The sequence below is a fragment of the Etheostoma cragini genome, chromosome 3 (genome assembly GCF_013103735.1).
Source record: "Etheostoma cragini isolate CJK2018 chromosome 3, CSU_Ecrag_1.0, whole genome shotgun sequence".
Taxonomy (NCBI): Eukaryota; Metazoa; Chordata; class Actinopteri; order Perciformes; family Percidae; genus Etheostoma; species Etheostoma cragini.
Window position 1 is genome coordinate 9,109,352 of NC_048409.1, and position 20,290 is coordinate 9,129,641.

Genomic DNA, 20,290 nt, shown 5'->3' on the forward strand with positions numbered 1-20,290 from the left:
ACACACACACACACACACACACACACACACACACACACACACACACACACACACACACACACACACACACACTCCTTAAGCTGTTTCCTCAAACACACACACACACACGCACTGAATATATACAGAGCTCTAACACAGCTTGTACGATTGCGGAAAACCAATAAAATTGCAAATTACCCTTCATATTTTCACAATATCCTAAATAAACAGCAGCAGCTGCTTTGCACATCCTCCTCTCTCTCTCTCTCTCTCTCCCCCTCCCTCTCTCTCTCTCCCTCTCTACTGTTCTCTCTCTGTGTCTCTCTCTCTCAATTCAATTAAAATTGTTTTATTGGCATGAATGTCAGAAGTAACAATATTGCCAAAGAATCAAGGATAATAATGTAAGAAGAAATACATACATAGAATTCATTACGTAAACTGAAATGTATATATATTTAAGATTAAAAAAAATAAAAACAGGAAAGTAGGAAATCAATCAATATGCCGTAAAATCTCTAGTGTTAAATGTAAGAAAGAAAACAAAACAAAAGACAGAAGCGCTACTTCTACAGCGCTCACACTATTTTCTCCAAGTAGATGTTGCATTTTGTCTGGTCAGAGAGTGTATCAAAATCTGGGAGTGTATATTACATTTTTGTAAAGAACTGAGTTCTGATGTCAGTGTATGTGCTACATTAAAGCAGGAAGTGTTGCTCTGTCTCCACCTGTCTCTGAGTACAGAGCTGACACAGCCTGTCTTCTCCAGGCAGCCATGTCTGTCTGTGGCGGCCAGACTGTGTCCACTCAGCCTGTACCTGCTGTATTTATGAATCAGGGGTCACGTGTGGTGCTCAAGTATTCAGCTACTGTGTACTCACAGGTTTAGGGCTAGGTAAGAATCCATATTGCTTAGACGTTTAGTAGTGTCTTTCCAGTAGGGCATGCATTTCTGTTTTTTTCTGCAGATGATTTGGTTGGGTCGGATGGTCTTTCTATGTCTCTCTCTCCCTCTCTCTCTCTGTTTCTCTCCCTCTCTCTCTCCATTCAAAGGACTTTATTTTCTCGGAAGTTTCAAAAACAACGTGTAATGACTAGTGAGTAATTAGTTACTTTAGAAAGTAACTAATGTGTTACTTTCAAGTACATTTTTAAATGCTCAAATGTGACCCCACCTCCACCGCTCTGATGGAACTTAAAAGGTATGTGCATGTTCAATTATTTATGATAAATCTGAACATTATAATGAAGTGGACGCTTAATACAATACATCATTAACAGAAACTGTACACAAATCCAAACTATTTTAATGTTACTGTTGGACAAAGTGAGAGTAGCCACCAATCAAATGCCATGTCTGTAGATATCATGTCTAGTGGATCGATACAAATAATTTAATAGTGGGCAAAATTAAATAATGCTTGTTAAGCTCTATAGCAAAAATAAATAACAGATATATACACACGTTGTAGTGCAAATAACTTAAGTGGCCTAATGATAATACTTGTGCGCAGGTATCTGTGTCAAGATGGCCCTTATGTGTGTGTGTGTGTGTGTGTGTGTGTGTGGGGGGGGGGTCGGAGAGAGTGACAGCGATTAGCCCTCTCCTTGATTTCATAACGCCATACCTGTCTCTCGTTGACAGACTCGCTTGTGTTGTTCGTTGTGTGTCCGACAGCATGCTTTGGAACACCTGCCCAACTCTACCTCTGACTAGAGTTCTCCCTCTGACCTTCATGAAATTTTACTCAACCCCAGCCAGTTGTCAGCATTTATGCCCTTGTCTCGTGCACGGCCCACTAACCAAGAAAGAAAAAAGTTTGCTTCTCGGCTCAGAGATCTAGTTGGTCTGAAGAAAAAAACAACTTCAATTATGTATTATAAAAAGTAACTCCATTTGTAACGCTGTTATTCCCGTCATTGGGGCAACCGTACCACTATCTGTGACATTAGGCATTTGGAAATGGCAATCCTGTTTCCATAGAGAAGCAAGTCGCTGCATGTTGAGAGACAATCCTTCACTACGTATTACAGCTTCAAAGCTGATGGGCACTTTGGATGCATATTTTTGCCATTTCTCACCAGTTAAACGCCGCTCTTGTATCCAGTGTTGCAAGTTTCATTTATTATAGTGGAAGCACAAGGTTTGAACATCCACTCCACCCGTTAACCGCAGCGCTGTAAGATGACGTAGTGTAAAGAATGGCGGTACAAACGGTGGGGAATAGCATTTAAGACCCACACTGCATAAAGAGGTAGGTGGGGTGGGGGGGGGGGGGGGGGGGGTGGATGGGTCAAACAACACAGGAGACCAGGTTACATTTTCCCTTATTATGTTACAAACCTATTTCCAACAACCCCACCCTCAATATTGTCCTAACGCCAACTAAGTGGTTTCACAAAATTTAGTTTGACACAAACAAAACTTGGCCCTCCTCTACTTTGTCACCTTACTTCATCCTTTACTCCCATAGTTTTTCTTGTCTTGATAAAATAGCTCTTCTTCAGTGTGGTTTTCTAAGCAGCTGATAGCTAACTAGTTGTTTTGATTTAAAAATAGTTTTTTTAGACTTTATCTTGTGCGTTTGTGTGTGTGTGTGTGTGTATTTGTATTGCATTTCTTCCCTCTGTCTCTCCTTCTGTCTCTCTGACTATCTGTCTGTCTCTTTCTCTCTCCCCATTTCTAACCCACATTAAATATTAATCCATACGTGGCAGGGATGACTCCAATCAGAGAAGAGTGGACATACAGGGAGACGGTGGCTGCCCCTCTAGGTAAACAGCAAGTAGATTGTTAAGCCCCTATCCATCCATACACACACACACACACACACACACACACACACACAACCAGAGCCACCACCAGTTCCTCCATTAAATGTTCACCTGGAAAGTCTCAAAAAAGCAGCATTGGAAAAAAAATCCCAGACAAACCAGTGCTCAGTTCTACAAGGTTGAATTTAAAGAAACAGTAAAACATCTGGCCCAGATGGGAAGGTCAATGTCAATTTTTTGAGTGTGTCTCTGTGTGTGCGTGCGGGTGTGTGTGTTTGATCGAGTGCAGAGCAGTTCACCAGGCAAAAATATCTTACACACACACAACAATTTACCACTCAAAGGTAACAATTTACCCTGACAAATATTATGGTTGCAGTTAAGTACATGTACAAAGTCATGGGCCATTGGCATACAGCAGGTCTTTTTATAATATTAAGCATATCCCTCTGTTCTCACACACATAACATACACACACACACACACTCTTTCATTCAATCTTCTGAGGAGTCAAACTGGGAGCTCAGCTTTCTGTCTCCATTGGAGCTGCTGTTGGTTTCACTGTTTGATCTCATTTGTGGCTCTTCAGAATTCATATTTTACTTTTTCTTTTTTACAAAATGTTTAGTAACTGCCCACCCCACCCATTATTCCTCAGGAAAGACATGAGAACCCTGAAAATGCAACATCAGATGCAAAATCATACTCGCAACTGAGGTCAGTTCCAACAGCAGGTGATATAAGATCCCAACCTGTCTACACACACACACACACACACATACACACACACATAAACGGTGTAGTGTATGTGACAGACTCTTCACTGCCACAAGGGGCAGCAGAGGTACATGCTACGACAGCTACACTTTTCTTTGTCTTAAATATCAGAAGAAAGAAAGAACTGCAAGTACATCAAAAAGCAAGATAGAAGATAAAGAGACAAAGCATGACAGACACACACATAATAGGCCAGAAAGAAACAAGGAAAGGCCTAAACACAATAAACCAAAAGAACAAATAGAAATCAATGCATGAGTGAGCCAAAAAGCAGAAGCAAAGAAAATAAATAATTAAAGAAATACAAAGCATGGAATAAAACCTAAGAACATGCACACAACGAAGACAAACACAAATACAAGAGACTTAAAGAAAACAAACAGAAATGAAAAAAGAGTTACGGTAAAAACTATTTTAAAAAGATCAATTACATGTAGTTTTTTTAATAAAGCAGAAGCATTATACATTAGCAACATTTACTCACAAATGTATTAAATATTTATAACCTGCTTGCACACGTAGACACACAAACACACGCACATATCCACACACACAAACACAGTCAAACACACACACACACACAAACACCTGTCACAGTCACCCGGTTCACAGCAGCAGAGGAGCAGCAGGTCAGACACAGACAACAACACTAGTCTGTGTGTGTATGTTTGTGTGTGTGTGTGTGTGTGTGTGTGTGTGTGTTTGTGTGTGTGTGTGTGTGTGTGCTTAGTCATGATACAGGGTTAATCTCTATGAGACTGCTGGGGAGAGTAACTGTGCTGTGCTGTCGTCCTCTGAACCAATCAGGAATGGCACCCCAAGAAAGAAAGTCGTTAAATCTGTATGCAAATATATATTTAATAGGACTGTCTGCAATGCCAGAGTACTGTATTATTTTTCTACCATGACAGTGAATCCATGTGCGGCCATGTACTTTGCTGTACTGAAGTGTCTGAAGGTCAGTATGTTTAGGGAGATACGTTAAAGCCCTGTTTGCACAGGAATAATAGCTGTTGGAATAAAAAAAAAAGGAAAGAAGGAATAAAAATGGATATTTCTTTCGTGTGGAATTGTCTCTTTTTGCTCCACATCTATTTTATCTAGATCTGTGAGTCTGTCTCTCAATCCTGACAACAGGACAGTGCATTTGTTGGGGACTACTTTCAGCGGCGGATACATTCACATTTGGTGCTCTAGTGAATATTTTGTGGTGGCACGACGATGTGTCGAGTTAAAATAAAGTACAATGTGTGTGTGTCACACGTTGCCCAGGGCAACAATGTGCCTTTGTGATGTTTTTAACAACAATGGAGCTTCATCAACGAGAAGGAATCATCGAGAAGCTCAAGACGAGGATACATGGCAGCAGGCATCCTGGAAGCCGTGCAGCTGAAGGAGTTGTTACCTCCGCCCAAACAGCTGATCTATTCATGTGACACTTCTCATTCCTCTGAAACACTTTCTTGTTGCCTCTCTCCTCCCATGATTTCATCACTTTGTTCAGAAGTTGTTTTAGTCGTGCAACAGAAAACTCAGAATGGACAGATAGTCTATCTAGCGGTCTGGAAGTGTCGAAGTGTCGGGATTCCATAACTAGATTTGCAGTGAGATTCCAAACTCTATAATCTCTTATGATAAATACATAATTGTGATATTAATGCATGGATTGTGTTAGGATATATTTAGAAAAACAAAACAACACCAAAATGTACAATTTAACAACTATGCATTTCAATAATTGAGAAGAACATTGCAGGGCTTCAAAACAAAGTACTTTACTTGCATGCATCCATGGTATTTTTGGCTGAAAGGCATTCTCTCTCCCATCTTGTAAAATGCGGACGCCTTTGTCGTTGTTATATAACACGCTAGACCTAAAGGCGCTCGGTCGGGACTATTGGCGCCACTTTTGATGCTGTTGGGTTAAGGAAAAGCTCGTGGGTGGGATTACGGTTCTGTGACACGTGGGACGCAAACCCCTCTCTCCTGGGTGAAAGTTTTATGTTTGGCCCATCCACCCCCCCGACCAACATCCCTACACGGAATTTTCCCCTTACATACTACTCGCTAAACCCCATCTAGATGCGGCTCTCCCCGGTAAATTCTACACACACGCCGAAGGGTGCTTATTTTCAGTTGCATCAGCCACTGTCCAGACGCCTGTTTTACTCGTTTGGAGTGAGAACGCTGTGGGAAAAAAACATGTATTTAAAAACTTCAGGTCAGCAAACAGTGTAACTCAAAACTTTAACATTTCTTCTAAGCACTTGTAGGATATCTCGACAGAGCGATCAAAAGTAAAAGGTGATTCAGCGTTTGTGTTTGGTCTGTCTGTTGTCTCTTTCATTTCTTAAAGGCCTTTGTTAGTTCGGCAACGCAGAGACGGTGTGTAATGTGTTCGGGCATTCTCCTCTTCTCACTCTCACTCTGAGTTGCTTCCATTTTCCCGTCACACCTCCTGCTCACACTCTGTCCATCCTCATGTTCTCCCTCTTTCCCTCCACCATTGATCAAAGTTTCCTTTTCTTGTTTCACCCCAATCCTCCTCCAGTAACCGACACCCCCCTTCGACTTATTGTCTTACAGGGCTCACTTGGACACTTCAGCTGAACCCAGCTGCACACGCACACACACACACACACACACACACACACACACACACACACACACACACACACACACACACACACACACACACACACACACACATTTAGTGAGAGAGCCGCAGTCCCCTCCCCTACTCCATGATGCACTGGGATTGGCTCCCACTGTCACAGTGTGTGATTGCAACCTCCGTTTGACCTGCTGGGGATATATGGCGTCCCCGGGTTATCTACATAATGCACGGGGAGAGAGGTGGAGGAAGCCATCTGAGAACAAGAGAGGAGGTTGAGGAGGGGTCAGAGAGAGAGAGAGAGAGAGAGAGAGAGAGAGAGACGGCTGGATGAAAAGATATTGCCAGGAACAGAGTTGCATTAGATAGACAATAGTGCTGGCTAAATGATGGGGGCAAATGTTGCTGTTTATTGGAAGGCTGTGTGTGTGTGTCTGTGTGTGTGTGTGTGTGTGTGTGTGTGTGTGTGTGTGATAGAGTTTCAAGGACAGAAAATGTCCCTCATATCTAAACTGTATTGGCAAAATATTTCTTTAGGTGCGTGTGCGTGTGTCTTTATGTCTGTGGGTTTGTGTGTGTGTGTGTGTGTGTGTGTGTGTGTGTCTGTATGTCTGTGTGTGTTTGTGTGTCTGTGTGTGTTGACGTCTACTCTTAGTGTTTTCCTTTGAGCTAATTAAACTCTCACAGAGAAAGATAGAGTAGCTTTTCCATTCCAACGAGAGAGGAGGAGGAGGAGGAGGAGGAGGAGGAGGAGGACGAGGAGGAGGACGAGGAGGAGGAGGACGACGAGAGAAAAGGACAGTACACTCCTTAAGAAAAATGCCAATTATTAAAGTTTAAAATTTGCATTCAGTTTTATTTGTTCATGTTTTACTTGATTGTATTTCTACCTGAATTAAGTTTTCACAATAAATCTGCATGAGGCCTCTGGAAGATGAGGCTGGTCCGGTGTAATTGTTTAATAGGCAAAAGTGTTACACTGTGCCACAATAATATGCTGTTTAAAATATCATATAATATTAGGTAGATTGTTTTAATAATCTGTGCATTATTTATAATAAATGTAGTCATGTACCAGCCTAATCATAGTACATTTCTTCATGTAACTTTTAAACATGCAAACTCATTATACCTCAGTCTATATTCTATATTCCAAAACACATTTTAACAATTTATTCACAGGGACATAAATATAATAGATGCCGGTCAACAAATTCTCATGATAAATAATCCTGATTTCGATATTGACCAAAACAATTGTGGTTGTAATTGTTTTCCATGATTGAGCAGTTCATTTTTTCCTCCAAGGAAAGTGTTAACCTGCAAAGTATCTCCACTCACCCGCTCTTAGAGTGGGAAAAACTGATGGGAGTGAGCTAGTCTCCAAGTGTCCTCTGCTGGCGTTCACCGTTAAAAGTTCCAGGAAATGGATCATGGTCCGTAGACAGTTATATGCATCATGTACAAACACGGTTGCCTGGTTAGCTCACCTGGTGGAGGGGTGCAGACATGTAGATGTTTGCGACTCTAAGCAGCGGCCGCAAGTTCGACTCCGGCCTGACGCCCTTTGCTGCATGTCCTTCCCCCCTCTCCGTCCCCTTTCATGGCTTCATCTGTCCTATAAAAATAAATGCCTAAAATGCCCCCAAATACATGTACACACAAGCGGCTGTGGCTCAGTGGTAGAGCGATTGCCTGCCAAGTGGAAGGTTGGTGAGGTTGGTGGTTCAATCCTGGCCCTGCAGTCCCATGTTGAAGTGTCCTTGGGCAAGACACTGAACCCTGAGTTGCACCCGATGCCGCGCCATCGGAGTGTGAATGTGTGTGAATGTTTATCTGATGAGCAGGTGGCACCTTGTACGGCAGCCTCGGCCACAGTGTATGAATGAGTGTGAATGTTTCCTGTATGATGTAAAAGTGCTTTAAGTAGTTGTTAAGACAAGAAAAGCGCTATATAATTACAGCACATTTACAAGTCTTGGTGTTTTTATTACAGATTGTACAAAATTCAAGATTGCAATTTTCCAATGATGTTCAGCATTTTATTTTTGAAAACTAAAAACTAAGGGTATGTGTATGTACCAGCATCTTTCCATAAAAGCTCTGGGTGAACAGCAGAACAGCGGTTGAACATAACTAAACTAACTTTATGCCTAAAATAAAACCCCAAACACGTCTCTTAACCCTCATTTCCATAAAGAGCTGTAAAACTAGTGGTGATAAGTTATGATGTAACACAGAATTAAGTGATCATTCATATGCTGCTTTATGCTTTATAAATTAAAAGGCAATTCAAACAAGGGAAAATACAAGTTCATAGACGACATGAAGACAATATGAGAGTTAAATGAACTATATTATTTATTAGTAGGCTACTTATTGTCTGGTTACCTAGCATTTATTTTAGTGTGCTGTTGTGACTGACTGGCTGGCTCCAGAGTGCATTTTTGCAGAAAATGTGGATTTTCACTCTCATTTCTTACAGTGTTGTTGATAAATGAAGGATCCTCTTTGCAGCCAGCATGGACAGGAGCTTTGATTATAGCAACCAATCACAGTCACTGTATCTCTCCATCTTTTCATATTCAGCTGGGAATCCAAAATCCTAAATTAAAAAAAAAGGATTTGTTTTTTTGTAATTCATTTGTGAACCCAACGAAAAAAACAGAAAAACAGCTTCATTTTCGCACTTTCAATTTGCTGTTTCAGTCAGCAACTTCCTGGTCACCCATTTTGGATACATTAAATATTCAAATTAAATTTGGTCGAAGGCCGATATTTTTCAGTTTCTATTTTCGACTTGCTATATTATATTGCTATTCGTTCTGTTGTTAGTTGTTTTGTTTTTGAATTCATAAATGAAATGAGTGTGGGTTATATTTACGTTACAAAGCAACAACTTGCATGTGAGTGAAACTGTATTCTCCTTAGCAACGCATAGGGTACAATTACAATTTGATCTTTTTTGTGTATTATTGCTTTAGATTTGATTAGATTTAATTTTGTTGTCATTGTGCAGACTACAAGTAAGACAACAAAATGCCGTTGTGTGTGTTTCCAACTGGAAATGCAAAAAAAGCAGAAAAGTGCAATGTGATATTATTAAGTATAGACAAGTGGTGCATAGGCAGGACAAGAAATAGTGTTATAATGAGTGTTATAAGAGCAGAATAAATATGTAAAATGAACTGGTCTATGAATGACATGGAATGAATAAGGTTACAATTTGTAAATGTGACTCAGTGCAAAAAAAACAATAATTTTACAAAAAATGTGTAGTTTTTATTTTTATTTTGCTGTTATAATATTATAATACGTGATGGCACATGACACTGTGACATACTGTGCTCAAGCAGAGCAGTAGGCCGTGCTGAGCCCATACCCGCCAACTAAAAGCCTCAGGTCATTGATCATCTTCAAACATTGCACGATGATGCATAATCCCTCCCCATAATACCCTCTTCATAATCATCACGACAACTGGCAGCTCCCCACACAAATAAAACAGACGCGGAAAACAGATTAAAAAAAACTGCGGCGTTTAAGATGTGGCCCATTATGACACATTCCCTCTCCTTTATATGTTTTTATGATAGCAAACGATCAATTATCCAGATGGCACGAGATGTGGCAGGGCGGCTGGCATTGTCCACAGACACACATTCTCACACACACACACACACACACACACACATCACACACGCACACACACACACGCACACACAAATAAAGACACTTGCACACAGGAACACACAAAATAAACACACGCACAAATTTACATGAGATGTGGCAGGGTGGCTGGCATTGTCCACACACACACACACACACACACCCCCACACACACACATTTTCACAAATTTTTACACATTTAGAAACACACAAAGATATAAATTCAAAAGCAGAATTGACACCCTCTGACGCATGCACACCAGCGCAGACACACACCCATAAACATCTGTTGTGCAGTGCACAGAGGTATCCCACCATGCTGCCTATAGCAGCAGCAGCAAGTGCACAGATGAGGCCTACAGCTGCTGCATGGCTCCCAGTGAGAGGACAGCACCATTGTGATGGATACGGGACACACACACACACACACACACACATGAATTGACAGTTTGTGGGGAAACAGATGGTTTATGCGCTAGCATTTATCACGTCTTTATGACCAACAGAAGATAGCGTCACATGCTTCATGGTGTTCACTGTGAAGCAGGTACAAAGAGCCAGATGTTTGGCTGGGAAACTCCCTGGCCAGTCCAAAAATAACTCTGAATGTATTAATGTACATTATTCTTATTATTAATTTCTTGTCATCAGAGTTTTCCATACTACTATATATATACCTGACAAAGAGGGGTTTTGTTTTTGTTTTTTGGGCACTACCTTAGCTGTATGAATATAAAATCAATGTGAGCATCAAAACTAACTGTATGACTTTTCTTAGCTCTAATAATTAAGTTAGTTAGTTTTGTGGACTTTTTTATTTATCATCTGCTCTAGCTTTTCTTTAGCCAGATATGGTAATAATTATGGTCCAAAACATGTTTTTTTTTATTGAAAAACATAACATTTTCTTGTGGGAGGACCCCCTGTGTATGAGTGTGTGTGTGTGTGTGTGTGTGTGTATGTCTGTATGTATGTTTGTGTACAGTATGTGTATGAATGTATTTGTGTGCCAAGGTTGTATCCGTCTACCTGCTTACCTCCCGGAGTTTCCATTATGTCTGTGACCATTCTATAAAATGGAGGTCATATCGGGTGCCATTTCCTCCCACCTGCCTCATCCAAAATGCACCATTTTCCATCAAATGACACACGCGTGATGTTCCAGCGGTGGAAGCCCTGCTGAAATACAGCGTTTCCTGCTTTTGCATAGTTTAAACAGCGATGAGTAGAAGACCCAACATGCACACGCTCACATGCAGCCTAAATTTTCTCCTGAAGGAAAATGGAACCAGGGACAGTTTACTTACAGTACATGCAACACTACTGTTAAAGGTGACCCAATGAAACCACTTCTGATTATGTAACTCGTAAAGTATGATGAACACATCTCACACACTCTTCTGGTTTGGTAGAAATTCAAATTTCAGCCTTTCAGAAAACTGCCACTGTGTTGAAAAAAGTCACTTTGAATTGAAATCCCTGAAATTATCATCCTTTTTTAAGCTTTTTATAACTGAATATAATATGACCACACACACAAAATATGATTAGTTTGTGGAAACTCTACACATACGGCGCCTGCATGTGCCAGCAGCAATAAGCTCCTGACAAAACCTAAAGACTTGGTAAAAGATGGGATACAAATTGTGTGTGATGTTCACTGCAACGCCACACACTTTGCATGTCCAACCTCCGCTCCCCACCTCTAAATGAAGAAATATCACGTCTGTGACAACTTTCCAAGCATTGTAAAACCCTGTTTCAGGTACTCTTTCTTCTTCTATTACAGTGTCATTTTGGGCGTCAAACTATTGTTTAACGGTTCAATAAAAAATGAATATCATATATAGTATATACATACTGAATACTGTATGTTAGGGGTAGGAATCACCAGACACTTCCCTATGCGATGTCATCACAATACTTATGCCACGATACAATACCATTGCGATTCAAAAACATTTAGCATAATTCTGAGATTGCAAATTATTACCTTTTTCCAACTTCAAATTTTTCCCAATTTCAAATGATGTCCCCAAAAGGAAACTTTGTCAACAACTGTTTGATCTAAAAAGATGTATTTGTCCAATTTTCCAAAGAATCCAAAGGATTTACTGTGCTTGTTTTTTTAAGAGCTCAGTATTGTCTGCACGATAGAAATGTACAAAGATGAAGTCTTTAGGCCGCCCTACATTCTGTTTTTTGCAATTAAACTTCATACAAAACATGTAGTAAGGGGTCCTTGGCCTAAAAAAACGTTGAAGACTCCTGTTCTACAGTAAGTGTTTGAGCAAACAACTGATGCTGGCGGTGAATCAGATGGGGACAGACTGGGACACATCGAGACGCTGCATGTCTCCTGTCCCACACCTTCAGCTTGTGTATTCTGTGGGAACTGGACCACATGCAGTGAAAGCTGAGTGTTACTACCCCTACATCACGAGGACCACTTTTGGCCCCTCACTGCCCTAAATGCCCCTCATCACCATCGCACCCCAACCCACCCCGCCCCCAACCCGCCCCACCCCACCCGCCCACATTAGGGCTGTCAGACATAGGGCTGTATTGACTGGTTTGAGGATGGTCCTCCTCAGGATAGCCTACTTATCCTTGAAGCTCGGCCTCCATCACAAGAAGATAATCTCCTGTGATTACCTTTATTTCTCATCTGTTCGCTCTATCTCTTTTCCCCTCTCTCTCTCTCTCTGTTTTGTCGATTTCAACTCCACTCCGCTCTGTTGTTACATGACCTACCCCCCCACCCCCCACCCCAACTCTAGCCATCCCCTCGCTTTCTTTCTCCTATTCTCTCTACAGCTCTTTTTTCCCCCAGTTTGGGGGGGATGGAGGTGGTGAATAGAGAAGGCCTCGTATCCAGCGCTGCCTCGCTGTGTGTTCTTTTGTACAGGCACTCCTAGGCCAGCTGCCTATTCACACAGTCCTTCCAATTAGGACCCCATTCAGAGAGCGAGAGGACATGAGATGAGATCGGTTACCCCCCCTCCCAGCCCCCATCCCATCACCGCCACCCCATACCAACCCCCCGCCCCCACTGTAGATACGGTGGGATATTCAAGCCCACTCTTCCTTGACTCATCTCTTCTTTACTCTTTCCGTCTTTTCATTGTCGTCAGCATTTTCTTATGTACTTCATTTCTAAAGGGCTTGATTGATTTGTTTTTTTGACACATTTTATACTCATGACAATATCATTTCATCTGTTCCTTATACCTTCTATTTTAATCTGAAGTTCATGCAAAATAAATAATGGATTTACTGATTTATCCAACTCTTCAACAGCATATGGGAGGACAGAATTGTCCCTACCTTTATTTGACTTCATATTTTGTATTATCTAAAGTCTTATTAGATCATTCTGATGTACCCTCCCAGAAGCTACGTCTCCAAGACGATGCATGCTAGAATTTGATTGGTTTAAGGCTCGCCTCATGTGCAGATATGGTACTTCCTGCCAGTCATGGAAGAGGCTCCAGTTAATTTGACTTGTAAAAGGTTAGGACAGCTGTGTAGCGTCTCTCCTTTGACCTCATGTCTCTGTGTCCTCCTTGCTCAGAGGCATCTCTATGTCTTCTGTCTCTGTGTCCCCTTTGCTTAGAGACAGCTCTGTCTCCTGTCTCTGCGTCTCCTTTGCTCAGAGACAGCTCTGCGTCTCCTGTTTCTGAGTCCCCCTCGCTCAGAGACAACTTTGTGTCTACTGTCTCTGCATTCCCCTCACTGAGAGACAACTCTGTGTCTACTGTCGCTTCATCCCCCTCTCTCACAGGCAGATCTGTGTCTACTGTCTCTACATACCCCTCGCTCAGAGACAACTTTGTTTTTACTGTATTTACGTTCCCCTCGCTCAAAGACAGCTCTCTGTCTACTGTCTCTGTGTCCCCTTAACTCAGAGACAGCTCTGCGTCTCCTGTTTCTGAGTCCCCCTCGCTCAGAGACAACTTTGTATCTACTGTCTCTGCATACCCCTCGCTCAAAGACAGCTCTGTGTCTACTGTCTCTGTGTCCCCTTAACTCAGAGACAGCTCTGTGTCTCCTGTATCTGCGTCCCCCTCTCTCAGACTCCAGAGGCCTGTACTATAAATCCAGGACAACTTGCCCTGGATTTCTTTCAGTTCCCCGGCTTCACCTAACCTAACAGCCGTGGCCCTGTGTAAGCTGTGGCACGGCGCTGTATAACGTCAAGGTCAATCATCCCTGGGCTTCCCAATGCACCAGCGCACGCGTTCACACAAAAGAGACGGTGTTTTGTGACCAATCACAAACATCTACCAGAGCCGCATATTTCACATAAGAAGAGCCCAATGTAATACATAAATATAAAGAACACAGGCACGGTTTTGCAGGCAAAATGCAAAACAGACGCTGCTTCCTAAAACGGGACGGAAAGCTGGCGAAAAGAAAGTTAAAAAATATTGATAAAACGCTTATTAATATCATGTCCCCATCAGTCAGGCACAAGATCTGAACATATTTACACTTGTGCTTTCCATAAACTCGTTGTTGCTTTAGCCTATTATTTCAGTTGCTACCCTTGCAGTGGGTCATCATGATAGCAAATAAAAAAACACAAAAAAAATAATTCAAACCCGTGTGTACATTGCCGGAAAGCATATTTAGTACTTAGTAGAGCACCCTTTGCTGTTATGACTGCTGCCAATGAAATGCATAGCATTTCTTCCTAAACTTAAGTTTTTCCTCGCCACTGTTGCACTGGTGCTTGCTCTGGAGGGAACTTCTAGAACCGTTGGTTCCTTGTAAGTCGTAGAGTGTGGTTTAGATCTACTCTATCTGTAAAGTGTCTTGAGATAACTCTTGTTAAGAATTGATACCATAAATAAAATTGAATTGAATTGAATTGAAATGCAAAAGCAGACACCAGCTTCTGGCAGCGTTCCTGAGGAATCTTTGCCCATTCCCCATGAACAATGGCCCCCAGTTCAGTAATATTCACTAATATTACTGTTACTAAATTCTAAATCGATCCACAGTTAGGATACTGTCTGTTAAATTTGGATGATGGTGGGGATGGAAGAACAAGTGACAACATCCATTTCTATCCCCAAACAAATGCACATGACACATTTGAGTTCCGTTCTTCATTTCCTACACTGAAAAGTAAATACGCACATTTCACATTTACTATGAAACTGTCAAGCAGCTGTTTCGTGAGGGAGAATGTGCACGCTGTTTCATTGTATCAGTCAGTGTAATTCACATTTCATAGGCCACTATTGTTTAGTTCCCCCCACAGATTCCCTGCCTCAGTGTACAGTATATATGGAGAATAGCTATGGTAGCTTTGATAGCTAATTACACAGCTAAAAGCAAGATAAATACCTTTATAATGATGATGTTAATAGTTTGTGGTGGAACTTGGATTATGGTTGCAGCCGCTACCGCCATAATTATTATGAGTCCCCCCCCCCATCCTCCCCCAAAAATCTGGCATGCCAATTAAACGTTGTAATGACTTTTTTGGAAGAATATATTCGGTTTGTCACAGTTGTTCTACAACACAACAAAGGTGCTGCTTCATGCTTTACCTTAGCATTTTTACAATTAAAAGAAGCCATAGGGGATTTGACCCCCCCCCCCCACACACACAAACACACACACCTTGTTCTCTCATCCCCTTGGTTTCAATGAATTAAGGGTTTAAGAATCAAAATAAAAATTGGATCATAAAACACAAATATTTCATATTGACTCAAATTGTATTTGTCTTTGGCTTCAAATTAGCATTATTGTTATAAAATATGTTTTATGCTTTATGCCAATGTCATATACATTTGCTGTTATGATACATTTTCTATTCTATTCAAGCTCTATGTTTATGTTGAGTAAGACATTGCTGTTAAAATAATTGGAATTTGTTTATTTCAATTATGTATTTTCTATGATAAATACATACAATACACATTTTTTTATCTTTTATTTTGTTGTGTAAATATATAAATATGTAGGAAATGGTGTTAAAGACATATGATATAAATATGAAGCCATTTATGACAATGATTATTATATAGCAGTGGATTAAGTAGGATTAAATAAGCTTTCGCTTTTTTTCCTATGCCTTTTTGGACATCTTATGTTTATATTGGGTTTTGGTTCCTTGAGCTTTTTATTGAAATAAAATATAAGCCTTCATTTATTTATGTATTCATTCATTCAAATGGGGTCTTGATAGGCCTTATTTACAGTGTGCATGGGGGGATGAGAGGGGTGTAATCAAAACTGGCCATTGCAAACCCCCTGCCCTATTATAATTTCCTTTACATAATTAAAGACATTTGCACCATATATTGATGCAGAATAAATCACCAAAATGCAGGAAATTAAGTGTTTGATAGGTTGAAAATTTCAATTCTCCTCTAAAGTACAGTGCTGCTGTAACACTGTAATTTCCCATTTTTTTGGGATCAATAAATATCTATCTATCTATCTATCTATCTATCTAAAGTTACTATCTTATGTCTTGTGCATCGTTGTATACAAACATCCCAAAAAATGTGGGATCTTGGCTATAATGCAACATAACCTTTTTGTGAGTTTGAACAATGGCAGGCCGTGCATGTGCTTGTAACGATGGACAGGTGTGTATGACAGAGTTCGAGAGGTTGACACAAGTAGGAAACTTTGGTACTTTTAACATCCCTGAAAGCTTTTAATCAAAAAGGACACCAACTCACACATTCAGATCCCCATGTTGGCTGCTCACACTCACACCCTCCGCCACAATGTCCCTCTAATCTTGCTCTGTAGAGCAATCATTAACAGGCTGATTCCACTGTGGCTGAGATGGGTGGAATAAAAAGAAAGAGGAATGTAGGGAGGGGAGCAGAGGAGGGGCCTGTAATGGATACTGGGGCTAGTAATTAGGCACTGGGTCCCGTGTTAAAGTGTTGTGACTTTGGGAGAGCCATTTAGCCTGCTAATGAGTCTCTAACAGTTTATTGATGCCACTTCTGCCATCACTTTTCTGACGCTCGCTTCCCTTCAGCCCATTTTTCCCTCTGCCCTGTGGGACTCCCCGAGCAACCATTGTCGCTAATTAATTGAAATTAGGACAGATCAAATGCATTCCAACTTTTCTCATATGAGCAGAAGTACCTGAGGGAATGAAATTCTAATTTAGAAACTTGGGGATTTCTGGACCGCCCCTTGAACGGTGTTAAACGAGGACTCTTAATACGGGGTGCGAGGCACTAATGCAGCCGAGTAATAGACGTTAATCTAGGGACCATTGTGGCCCTGTTGTCCAACTTGATTCATGGTGATTCAGAGGCATTTGTATCAACGTACTAACCATAATTCTTCCTTGATTGGTTTGCCTCAGGACACTTCTTTTTTTTTGCCTATGTGTCCATAGCAATTGCGTTCTCTCCAGCCAAGTAATGCATTAAGACTTTTGATTACAGAGCTTGTGTTCCCTTTCCCTCAGCTGGCTCCAGCTTTGGCTCCAGGACACTGCATCTATGATGTCTGTCTGAAACTAAAAACTAAAAAAATACTTGTTGTTCTCTTTGCCTCTCTGAGACAGCTACTCACCGATGTCCCTCAGAGCTGTCAGCCGTGCATGTGTTCTTTTCTTCTGCAACTACACTTAATTGGCCAAGGAATCTAGTCGCACCTTAGCAGCGGTTAATGTAATTTGCAGCCGGGGTCAGTCTAGCAACTCTCCGTTGGAAAAACCAAACACTAGTCAGGCCAATTACATCGCGTATAGTGGGCCGGCTTTTCATAAGGATGGCAGAGTTGCAACGGTTCCGCTTAGCCGGGAGGGCGTGAGACGGGAGGCATGAGACGGGAGGTGTCCAGGCTGCAGCCATACCCGACTCCGCCACTCTGGAAGACTTAGAGTTAAGCACTGAAGTCATTCTTAAAAAGGAAGAGTTGTTCAGAGTTTTTCCAATTTAATTTGGCAAAAGATGAATCTATCAATCTACCAATTTCCGTTTTAAAGCTAGAGTAAAGCCGGATATTGGTATCAAATGAAACTAAATGACACATATTTATAAAGTATGACTGCATACATGTACATCATATTTACAAAACCTACTTATTCAGCACTGCCTAATATCTCCACTTTGGTTATATCAATCCTATTAGAAGGTTTTAACTTTAGTTTGCTTTCAATGGATTTCTAAATGGATGAACTTTGTGGGTAGAGTTGCCAATAATTGTACTCAAGCAAAAGTACTGTCACTTCAGAATAATATGAAAGTAAAAAGTAAAAGTAAAGACTAGTCATACAAATGATTACTTGAGTAAGAGTAAAAAAGTGCTTGTGAAAAAAACTGTCGGTTGATTCCGACATTTTTGTTTTGCTACGACTGTAAAGCTAGCTCGTCCCGCCGCTCAGATTGGGTTTGTTCACGTGACGAGACTGTACAACAACGTTTGATTTGTCAAAAACTGTCACATGGTAGAGCCTTTCGCGGAAGTCTCTCTCTCTGTCAAAATAAAACAATAAAATAAGGCGTAGAATACCAAAGAGGTAAAAAGAAAAGTACTAAGCTCATTTTAGCCTAATGTAGCGGAGTAAGGAAATTCTTTCTTCTTCACAAATAGTAAAAGTAAAAAATATGGTAAGTTAAAACTACTCCTAAAAGTAATATAATGTTCAAGAACTTACCCAAGTAAATCTAATGTAGTAAATGTAACTCGTTACTGCTTGTTTGTCTCATCCTGTTGTAATTCTTTAATGGAATTAAAAGCACTTGGAACTGCCACGGTGAATGAAATTTGCAACATGAATAGAACTGTGTGTTTAGAGATCCTATCTCCTCCCTTCAGTCTTTTCTCTCTTTTCGTGTGTGTGTTCAGTCAGAGCGCGGCCAGAGTCAGCCATACAGGGAAAATGAAAGGAGTCAGCACGGCACACAGAGAATGGCTCCACTGGGGTCGAAAGAAAGCGTGGCCGTATGTCTTCTTTAAAAGTCAATCTCTCCCTCTTGTGTACTGATTAAGAGGCCTTATTGGCATGTACATCTGTATTAACACGATCGCCGGTGACCCTCCGTGTGTTTGTGTGTGTGTCTGGCCAGGCGAGGCGCGAAGAGCCCCGCCAGATTGATTCACAAAAGGAAAGGGCCGCTTCACGCTTGTCACAGGAACTCAGGGGGAAGAAGGGTGGAGGCCTGGACTCGTCACCCCACCCAGAAGGAGCACGGTTACAGCAGGAGCAAAAAGCGCTCATCCGCTTGTCCAGCTGACACCCTCTTTCTCCCCCCATTTCTCTCTCTCTCTCACACACACACACACACACACACACACACACACACACACACACACACACACACCACAGGGACTAGGATTAACCCAAGAGAGCACCACAATAGGACCACATGCCCCCTCCCCACCCCTCATCAGCCAGCCTGGGCCCATTCAGGGCCTCTGTTACTCACCATCCTAACAGGGATTAGGCTTAATGAACTGGAAGGAGTTAACAATAAATGAATCAGGGCCTATAAGCAGCCTCCTAATTCCATTTTGTGTTCTGGCGCTTTTCTTTCCTCTCTTTCTGTTTGAACACAAGGTGTAATCCACTTGACTATCAAAGGTGCGGGGAGAGTATGAATTGAAACTAGCCCCTGTCAGACGCACGCACACACACACACACACACACACACACACACACACACACACACTCTGCCTGCCGCCGATGCAGCTTGCCGATACCATCTGCTTCCATCAATACGTGTACACACACACTTTGGAGGAAGAAAATAGCAATTCAAATGCATTTTTATATTCTTCTCTAATTAAACCATTTCATAACCCATTCAAAGAAGCTACTGAAGAATGGAATAGCTAATTGAATGCATTATTATTGAGTGCAGCGTACTGTACAGTTAGTGTTGATGTAGCCTGCAGGGCCAATGTAATATGTTTGTTGTTTCTGTTTGCAACAGCACATTTGAGCACACTTTTTAATTTCCTCTGTAATTATGCCTTTCCCCGGCTTTGTCAAGAAATGCTCTGACATCTCAGTGTGAAATCAACTTGTTATTTTGATGATTTACAACTCAATTAGGCCAGTCACAAGATGCAGAAGAAAAGATAAAAAAGAGACCAAAAAAAACACGCTTGATGGGCTTTTTTCCATCTCGACTGAGAGATTCTCTCTGTGTTTTTAACTTGTTTTGCTGACTGGTTTGTTTGTCTGTGCGTGTGTGTTTGTGTGTGTGTGTGTGTGTGCATCCATGCAGTGAGTGTCATTCAGTGTTTGTATTGACTCTGGTCTCTGAGGAAAAACCTGCACATTCCTCTTCCCTGCCCATGTTTTTTAATTGGAGTGGCTGTAGTGGCTCACACACAGACACACACCACACACGAGTTGGTGAACCTGTGCGTGTGTGTGTATGCGTGTGGGTGCATGCGTGTGTGTGTTTGGGTATGTTCTTTTTGTCTATTTACCACACATTGACAACCATTGAATTGGTTAATTATTACATT

At 41.4% G+C, this 20,290-nt stretch overlaps 2 long non-coding RNA genes across 2 annotated transcripts in view; one reads left to right on the forward strand and one right to left on the reverse strand.

The window, feature by feature from the left end:
• LOC117942491 overlaps positions 1–4,738 on the forward strand; it is an 18,617-nt gene extending 13,879 nt beyond the window's left edge. Inside the window, exons 2-3 of the long non-coding RNA XR_004656138.1 lie at positions 3,927–3,933; positions 4,729–4,738. This is a non-coding gene — a long non-coding RNA (uncharacterized LOC117942491). The remainder of the gene's footprint in view (positions 1–3,926; positions 3,934–4,728) is intronic.
• LOC117942490 overlaps positions 3,929–20,290 on the reverse strand; it is a 16,813-nt gene continuing 451 nt past the window's right edge. The window contains exons 2-3 of the long non-coding RNA XR_004656137.1: positions 19,481–19,483; positions 3,929–3,940 (exon numbers count right to left, since the gene is read on the reverse strand). This is a non-coding gene — a long non-coding RNA (uncharacterized LOC117942490). The remainder of the gene's footprint in view (positions 3,941–19,480; positions 19,484–20,290) is intronic.